This window comes from Mesocricetus auratus, unplaced genomic scaffold (genome assembly GCF_017639785.1).
Source record: "Mesocricetus auratus isolate SY011 unplaced genomic scaffold, BCM_Maur_2.0 Super-Scaffold_4256, whole genome shotgun sequence".
Taxonomy (NCBI): Eukaryota; Metazoa; Chordata; class Mammalia; order Rodentia; family Cricetidae; genus Mesocricetus; species Mesocricetus auratus.
The window spans coordinates 92,382,719-92,392,508 of NW_024429182.1; positions in this window are offsets into that span (position 1 = coordinate 92,382,719).

The following is a 9,790-nucleotide window of genomic DNA, read 5'->3' on the forward strand; positions in this document are numbered from 1 at the left end:
CATCGCGCTAGTGGCTTATCTAAAAAACGGCGCTCGCCTCCTTTACCAGACTGACAGCACCGTTCTGTCAGTACCAGCCACGATGAAGAAGAAGGACAAACAGGACTAGCACCAAAGCCTCCACTGACCCGTCCCACGGTGATGACAAACTAAGGCCAAAGTCGAGAAAAGGGGTGTTCAGGATAAAGCATACCTCTCTGAACTTACGTCCCTGCAGTTCTGAATCCGCCCCGTCTTCCGAGGGGTCTCCCGCGGCACCGGCGATGTTGAAGAGTTCCCGGGTTTCGGCACCAGATGTCCCGCGCTACCGTCTCGCCAGCAAGAACGACGCAGGACACTCGGATCCTTCTGCAGTAAAGCTTTAATACATCTTGAGAGATAGATGATCAGCTTCTGAAAGGGAGACCCCAAGCTAAGAAACCCAGCCCCTTATATAAGCCTAGGAGCTCCGAGTGAGACGTGTAGAGCCGAGATTGGTGGTTTGCTCATCACCCCAGATGACGGGTGAGGCACAGCTTAAACGGTAAACTCCAACTGACAGCGGATGTCAGCGCCATCTTCTAATGGCGATAGCGATAGTGAGGGCGGCTCCTCACACAAATGGACTTTGGGAGCCCATTCCCTATGAAGGGATACTATTGCAGCCCAGATATAAGAAAGAGGGCTTGGGTCTTCCCAAAATGATGTGACAGACTTTGATGATCCCAAGTGGAATGCCTCATTATATTTGGGGAGTGGGTGGGATTGTGTTGGGGGGTCCATGGGCGTAATGGGAGGATGGGAGGGCCAGGGAATGGGGGGATTAATATGAAAATAAGACTGTCTCTAAAATAAAAATAATGTTTCTATTTAAGACATTCAAGCAGAGTGGAAGCACCATTCCTTATTACAAGCTCTGTTCTCAGCACTCCTAGAGAGCAATGCATCAAACTTAGGACTCCATATCAATATCATCCTGTAGTTAAACTGCAGATCTATACACCAAGGATGCTAAATAGGTCCCCCTGGGTAGCATATAATTAAAAATATAGAAATAAAAATATAGAACCTTTTAAGAAAAAGGTTCTGCCTTATAAATGAAAACAGTAAAAATAAATTAGTTAACAATACAATATTTGAAAATTTTCCTCTAAAAAGACTTTCTCTTAACTTCATCTGCTTAAACACAATATACTAAATATGTGAATGTAGGATAAAATCAGTATCCATTCTAAGGCATATTTCATAATTTATATTATGTGTTTAAATATTTAGTGACTCAGGAAAACTTGTCTTATTAGAAGGAAATTTCTGGCTATTGCTGATTCCTTTACAACTGAGTGGCAAATTCAACCAACATATACATCTGTGGAAATGCTACAATTTTCCTTAAATTAGTTTAAATGGATGTTTTCACCCACTCTAGTTATGAGAAAACATTGCTGATTTTCATTGCATTAATCTCTATTGCTTATTGAGGACACCAAAGTAGAGAATTTAAGTAGCCTCTGTTCTGGAAAAAAAAGATTTGGTCAAGATATTTTTCAAGGAAATAAAAATGTATAAATAAATAAATAAATATTGTTATTCAAATTATATTATTACTCTTTTGCTCAGTATATCTTGGTATTTTTCTGTTAATCATTGAAAAACAAATACAAATCACAAATATTACTATTCAAACCTCATGTCAAATACCTACAAACTCTGCAACTTGTAACAATGGAATGCCTTGCAAGGTACACTGTTTTAATAGTATTACAAATGTTGTAGGATTAACCAAACACCTTCTGATTAGATTTAAGACCAATTCCATGAGTAAATCCACTTCTGACACTGCTATGAAAAGGTCCTTAATCTGATATTAGATCAGTCTTAGGCCTAGGGGAATACCTAGAAACATTATTTTGGAAAAGTAACATAGCAGTACAATGATTGATATACGCATAGATCAGTGATTTGCTCAACCTGCAGCAGAGAAGCTCCTTATAGTAGATGGGAACTAACACAGAGACCCACAAACAGACAATGTGTTGGGAGTGAGAGAACTTAGAGCACTCAGTTCTAAATGTTATATGTTCACCAAATGGTATGTGTTCTCACTGAGACTCAGAGGTATGCTGAAGAGGAGGCTGAGAGATTGTAAGAGCCAGGTAGGTGCATAACTCCAAGGAAGTATTTGAGAAACATAACAGGACTGATGTGGTTGTAAAGTCACAGAGACTGTGGCAGTACACAAAGGGTACAGGTTCAAGCCTGACAGGGTCCCAGCACTGAGAGGGGAAAGTGAACACAGTATCCCAAGCTATCTGCAATTGATATGTGTTGACCAAGGAAAATCGCTTTTCTCCAATGGAGTTCCACTCAGAATGTTATCTACACTTCAGGAAGGTTCCATACCCAGGAGCATTTGACTAACATAAATTGAACTCAATGATATTTATGTGTAATTTTTGTCTCATTTTGTTTTGTTTAGGCAGTTTTTTTGTTTTATTGGGTTTTTGCTTGTTTATTTTGATTTTATTTTGTGGTAGGGATTTGGAGGGGTATTGTAAGGTATTATTTTTGTTTGTTGGAAAAAATGAAGAAGAGAAAAACAATCAAAATATAGTATTTGAAATTTTTCAATAAAATAAAATGAGCATAAAATTAAAATCCCATGTTGTATATATATATATACAAGAAGGAATTATTTCTAGAATTACATTTTAGTGATCACATAACAAAGGACTATGATGTTTAACAATGATTGCCAATTTGACAGGGTCTAGAATCACCCAAGAGGCAAGACCCCAGGTCACCAGATTTTATATTAGATGAGTCTATGCCTAGGAGAGATGAGAGATGATAAGGATTAGATTAATGGAGGTAGGAAGACCTTTAAACAAGGTAAGAAGTATTTAAATGGGAAGCCCCATTTCCTGAGCTGCAGTGCTAGACTGTATAAAAAGAGAAAGTTACCTGAGCACGGAGCGTTCACAGCTCTGCACTTGTTGACTGGAGTTGTAGAAAGACTATCTGGCTGGAACTCTCTTCTTCTCCTTCTTCTCCTCCTTCTCTTCCTCCTCCTCTTTCTCCTCTTCCTCCTCCTCCTTCTTCTCCTCCTCCTCTCCTTTCTTTCTTCTTTCTTTTTATTGTGTTTTAAAGCTCTTATTTAGACAACTGGTGTTGGGAAGATTGTAATTCTAGGTGCAGATGTCTGGTCTTTGTTGGATTTGTTTTCTTTATATTTGTGTGTGTGTGTGTGTGTGTGTGTGTGTGTGTGTACTTCTTGATCACAGGTTTCCCTCCCTCCTCTACTCCCAGTCTCCCCTCTCCATCCTCTCCCTCCCCTTTCCTCATCCACTGCTCCTTCATTTCTATGCAAGAGAGGGAGGGCCTCACACGGATATCAACCACCCATCGTATATCAAGTTGCAGTGAAATTAGTCACCCCCTCTTCTATTAGAGCTGGTAAGGCAACCTGGTAGGTGTGAAGGCTCTCAAAAGCAAGCAACACAGTCAGAGAGCCCCTGATCCCACTGTTCAGAGTCCCACAAAAAGACAAAACTACACACCCACAGCGTATTGCCAAGGATCTATATCAGTCCCATGCAGGCTCCCTGGTTATAGGTTGTCTCTCTAAGCCCCTACAATCCCAGGTGGGTTAATTCTGCGAGTTTTCTTGTGGTATCTTGGACCCATCTGTCTCCTACAATCATTACCCTCATCTTCTATAGGATTCCCCTAACTCCACCTAATGTTTGGCTGTGGATCTCTGCATCTGCTTCAATGAGATGCTGGATGAAGCCTCACTGATGACCATTGGGCTAGGCACCAATCTATGAGTATATCGGAATATCATTAGAAATTATTTCATTGACTTTTTTGCCAGCCATGTTTGGATCTATCAGAAATTCCTCTTTGTGCCTACAAGCCAAAGTGTATGTCCTGCTTTCTCCCAAACTGGATTTAGAATAGCAGGTCATGCCAGTAAATACTGTTCACCTAACAAAAACTAGGGATATATGGGAGGAATGAATATCAATTTAGGCATTGTCTCTATCAGGTTGACCTGTGGCTGTGTGTCTATCAGGAATTTTCTTAAATAATGACTGATATAGTAGGAAACATCCCACTATTGTTAATGCCACTGAACCTGTGAACCCAGGTTGTATAAGAAAATAAACTGAGCAGTAATGAGGACCAAACCAATAAAAAGCACTCCTCCATGGTTCTGCTTCAGTTCCTGCCTCTAGGCTCCTGCTTTAGTTTGTTCAGTGATGGTCTGTGTTCAGAAATAATCTGGCTACTCTCTACTTGGATTCATTTAGTGTTTTATCACAGTAATAGAGAACCAAGCTAAGACATAACTTTTATGCCAATGTCCGTGATCCATGCATGATGGCCTTTTATGCAGGGGTGAGGTAATGCTCTAATCCCAGTCTTCTACATATAGCTATACAAATCAGCTGCACCAATTGCTAAAGACTCTCCCTTTGTTCAGTGTCTTATTTAGGGTTTCTATTGATTCAAAGAGACATCATGACCAAAAATCAATTTGGAGAGGAAAGGGTTTATTTGGCTTACTTCTATATCACTGTTCATCAACAAAGGAAGCTATGGCAGAAACTCAAACCAGGACAGGAACCTGGAGGCAGGAGCTGATGCAGAGGCCATGAAGAGGTGCTGTTTTAACATATCACTTTGGGGTAGCAGTTTAGAAAAAAAATTTAACACTAACCAGTTAGTGATTTATTCAATTTGGTTTGTGTCTAAAATATTATAATCATACCAATACTTGATCTAGGATGTCTCCTATTTTTCTTTTGAAGCAACTGTATGTGTATGCTTTATTTTTAAGTCCATATTCCATTTGAACTTTTGTTTGTTTCATTTTGGTTTTGTACATATTTTTTAGATTTCTTCAAAATTTCATATAATGTATGTTGATCATATTTATCTACTCCTACCAATATTTCCTGTTACACATCCCTTCCATATTGACTGACCCATGTGTCTTCTTTTTAAAATTTGTTTTTTTTTCAGAGCTCATAAAGTGCTCTCTGTGCTGCCTGTATACTCATAGGTGTGTGGCCACCCATTGCACCATGGTCTGCCTACCAAGGTCCATATCATTAGAGAAAACTAGTTCTCACTCCCCCAGCATTTTATAATTTAGTAATCAATGGGGGAGGGCTCAGCCCAGGAAGGATGGTATCATCACAGGGCTACAACCCTGGGTTCTATAATTAGGTGGGCTGAGCAAGCCATAGGAAGCAATACAGTAATTAACTCCCCTCCATGGTCACTGCACCAGATCCTGGCTCCAAGATCCTGGTCTGTTTGAGTTCCTGTCCTGATTTCCTTCAGTAATTAATAGTAATGCTAAAGTGTAAGCCCAATTAAACCCTTTCCTCAAGACCTTGTTTTTGGTCATGGTGTTTAATCAAACCAATAGAAACCTTAATTTAAAAAACCACCTAAAAGTGGGCATCTGCAACATTACAATCCATTTCTGGGACAACCCTGAAGAATACCATAGAAGTGAACACTTCACAGAGAGCAGGTGGTACACATAGTCGTACATTTTGTTTGGAAGGAGAAATGGCTAGATTTACAATTGTTCACTGATTAATGAGTAGCAGGTAATGAATTTCGAGGATGGTCAGGGACTTGAAAGTAACATGATTGGGAAACATGAGAGAAAGACTTGTGGGGAAGAAGTAGTGGATAAATCTATCCAAATGGGCAAAGGACATAAAGGTACTTGTGTCCCATGCGAATGCTCATCAAAAAGCGACTGCAGTTCAGGAGGAATTTAATAAGGAATTAGATAGGATGACCCAGTCTGTGAGGAGTCTGCCTCTTTCCCAGGCATTCTTGCATTCCCATTGAGCCCATGACCAAGTGGCCATAACAGAGGAGATGGAATCTATTCATGAGCTCAGCAACAAGGATTGCCACTCATCAAGACTGACCTGACTACAACTGCTGCTGAGTGCCAGATCTGACAACACCAGAGACAAACACGAAGCACTAGATATTGCACCATTCCTATGGGTGAACAGTCAATAATCTGGTGGCAATTTGAAAACATTGGACCACTTTCTCCATGAAAGGACAACCCTTTTTCCTTACTGGAGTTGATACTTGTTCTGGTTATGGATTTGTCTTTCCTGCACATAATGATTCTGTCCAAACCACCATTTGAGAACTTACAGAGTGCCTTATCCACCATCATGGTATTCCACACAGTATTGGTCCTGACCAAAGAACTTACTTCAAAGCCAAAGAAATGTGACAGTGGCCCCACAATCATGGAATCCACTGGTCTTGCCATATTCCCCACTATTCTGAAGCAGCTGGCCTGATAGAAAGATGGAATGGCCTTTTGAAGACACAGATACAATGTCAATTAGGTGGCATCAGTCTAGAGGGCTGTTTCAGGGTTCTCCAAAAGACAGTATATGTTTGAATTAGTGTCCAATATATGGTAAAATTTCTTCCATAGCCTGGATCCCCAGGTCCAGAAATCAAGAAGTAGATAAGGGAATATTTTTATTCACTATCACCCCTATTGACTGACTAGGAAAATTTTTGCTTCCTGTTCCCATGACACTAAGTCCTTTGAGCCTAGAAGTTTTGGTTCCACAGGGAGCCCATGTGAGGAGTCACAACATTCCATTGAACTGGAAGCTCAGACTTCTTCTTGGTAACTTTGGACTTCTGATGCATTTAAACCAATTTACCATAGGGAAATTGGATTGCTTCTTCACAATGGGGGTAAGTGAGATTATGTTGGAGTCCAGGAGATTGTTTACGGCATCTCTTGGTGCTACTACATCCTGTGACTAAAGTCAATGCGAAACTACACCAGCCTAATCCAGGCAGGATGACAAATGGCACAGACCCATCAGGAATTAAGATATTGGTCACTCCTCCAGAAAAAGAGCCAAGACCTCCAAAGGTGCTACCTGAAAGCAGACGAAATACAGAATGGGTAGCAGAAGAAGGTAGTTTCAAATATCAGCTAAGGCTACAGAACCAGTTGAAAAAAACTGAAGATTTGAGTTGACATAAGTGCTTCTGATGTATTTTGTTAATGTGTTTGTACAGATTGTGGTGATTTGAGTGAAAATGGACCCCATATGCCCATAGAGAATAGTACTATTAGGGGCATAGCTGAGTTGGAGTGGGTGTGGCTTTGTTGGAGAGTATGGCTTTGAGGTTTCAGATGCTCAAGCCAGGCCCCCTCCCCTCCCCCCTGCTGCCCACTTATCCAGATGTAGTACTGTCTTCTTTCTATAAGAGTTGTCTGAGAAGCTGGGCATTGGTAGTTCTCGCCTTTTAATCCCAGCACTAGGGAGGCAGAGGCAGGTGGATCTCTGTGAGTTCAAGGCCAGCCTGTTCTACAGAGCCAGTTTCACGACAGCCTCCAAAACAATACAGAGAAACCCTGTCTCGAAAAACCAGAAAAAAAAAGAGTTGTCTGAGTCATGGAGTTTCTTCACAGAAATAGAAACCCTAAAACACAAATATTTGTGTTTTCTTTTTATATCTTTGTCATATGTCATAAAATAAATTAAGTGAATATCAATGATTATCATGTTTCAATTTAATGTACTAAAAGGACATTGCCATCTATTCTAAAATTACAATGTGTTTGCCATTGTCTGAAGGATTTATGTTGGGCTAATTATGACATAGTTAAATATATAATGCACTTGTGAGTGGATATGGAATAGTTTTGTTGCATTTAGGCATTGTTATGACCTGGTTATTGATTTAATTTGGAAATTAATCAATATATAAGGGGAAATGAGTGTGTGTGTCAAATTGTCAAGGGGTGGACTTGTGATGGCTATTCTTGGTTATCAACTTGAGTATATATGAAATTAACTACATTCCAGAAATGGAGTGCACATCTCTGAGAGATTTTCTACTTGGTTTAAAGTGGTTGAAACCACTTCTAAAAAACTAGACTTCTGAGGTAGGAAGACACATGCCTTTAATGTGGACCATACCTTCTGCTGGTAGTCTATGCAAGGACATGGAAAAAGAAAGGGTCACTTCTTCTTTGCCTGATTGCCCTCCACTTGCTATCACATCCATTCCTTCACTACTTAGGGATTCCAGAGCATACAGAATACCAGCTGAGACATCCAGTCTTGTGGAACTGAGCAACTACAAAATTCTTAGAGTTTCTAATCACAACAAGCCATAGTTGGATTGCTCTAAGCCATTACAAAAATACATCATACATACATACATACATACATACATACATACATACAAACATACAGACAGACATACAGACAGACATGGATTATGCTGATTGTATTCTTATACCAGTGTCTACCAATCTTTTCCTCTAAGTACTGCAGGTGGTGCCTTTGCCTCTGTGGACTGCTCTTTCTCCAATTGGTGCAGACTGTGCCTGTGCCTTTTGGGGCACTAATGCTGTCCTGGGGCTGTAGATTCCAGGGTCAAATGGGGAGAGGTGGAATGGCCTGCCTGCTGGAGTCTTGCCTGCTGACCTACTGGTGGGGCTGCAATGAGTGGGGAAGGGACATGGAATGTGACCCCCAGACCTAGGGACTAGGAGACCAATCACTTACTACATTGTCCAATTGGGGCAGGTGTTGTCTGCACCTCTTCGGGCCATTGATGCTGTCATGGAACTTGAAGCTTACCAACTCTGTAGTTTTATCCTATGTTTCTTTCCGTTTATAAACACATCAGAAAGATGTTCTCAGAATCCAAATCAAGGTTAGGTTCTGTGACATGAGGGATGGTTCTTGCCTGTCTCCTGCAGTTGCATTTTGTCCAAAACTTGGTGGACTGTCTTATGCAATTTTTCATCACTCAACTCTTTTCCCCTCACACTTAAAACCAATTATTGTTCTGCCATAATAATTCATTCTCATCATGTATCTTTTGGTTAATTAGCTCTTATTGGCTTTTCTTAATATTTAGAAAATCTTTAGCTTTATTCTGATTTTGTTTTGGTTTTTGGTTGTTGTTTTCCTTTTTAATTAATTTTTATTTAAATTAAAAACAATCCTACTTGACATACCAATCCCAGTTCTCTCTCCCTCTCATCCTCCCATCCCCCCCATCGTCCCATCCCACTCTCCATCCACTCCTCAGGGAGGGTGAGGCCTCCCGTGGGACATCATCAAAGTCTGTCACAAGATTTCGGACAGGACCTAGGGCCTCCCCCATGTGTTTGGGCTGAGAGAGTATCCCTCCATAGGGAATGGGCTCCCAAAGTTCATTAGTGCACTAGGGATAAATACTGGTTCCACTGCCAGAGGCCCCATAATATGCCCAGGCATCACAACTGACACCCACATTCAGGGGGCCTGGTTCTGTTCTCTGCTGGTTCCCCAGCTGTCTGACCAAGATCCATGAGCTCCCACATGCTCAGGTCAGCTGTTTCAGTGGGTTTCCCCAGCATGGACTTGACCCCTTTGCTCAATGCTCCTCCCTCTCTACAACTGAATACCAGGAGTTTGACTGGATGCTTAGCTATGAATCTCTGCTTCTGCTTCCATCAGCTACTGGGTGAAAGCTCTAAGATAGCATTTAAGGTAGTCATTAATCTCATTATAGGGGAAGGGCATTTAAGGTAGCCTCTCCCCCATCGCTTAGATTCTTAATTGGAGTCATCCTTGTGGATCCCTGGAGATTTCCCTAGTGCTAGATTTCTCGTTAAGTCCATAATGGCTCCTTTTTTTCCTTTTTTATTATTTTAATTTTAAATAGCTTGTTTTACATGTCAACCCCAGCTCCCTCTCCTTTCCCTCCTCCCGCACCTCCCCCACCA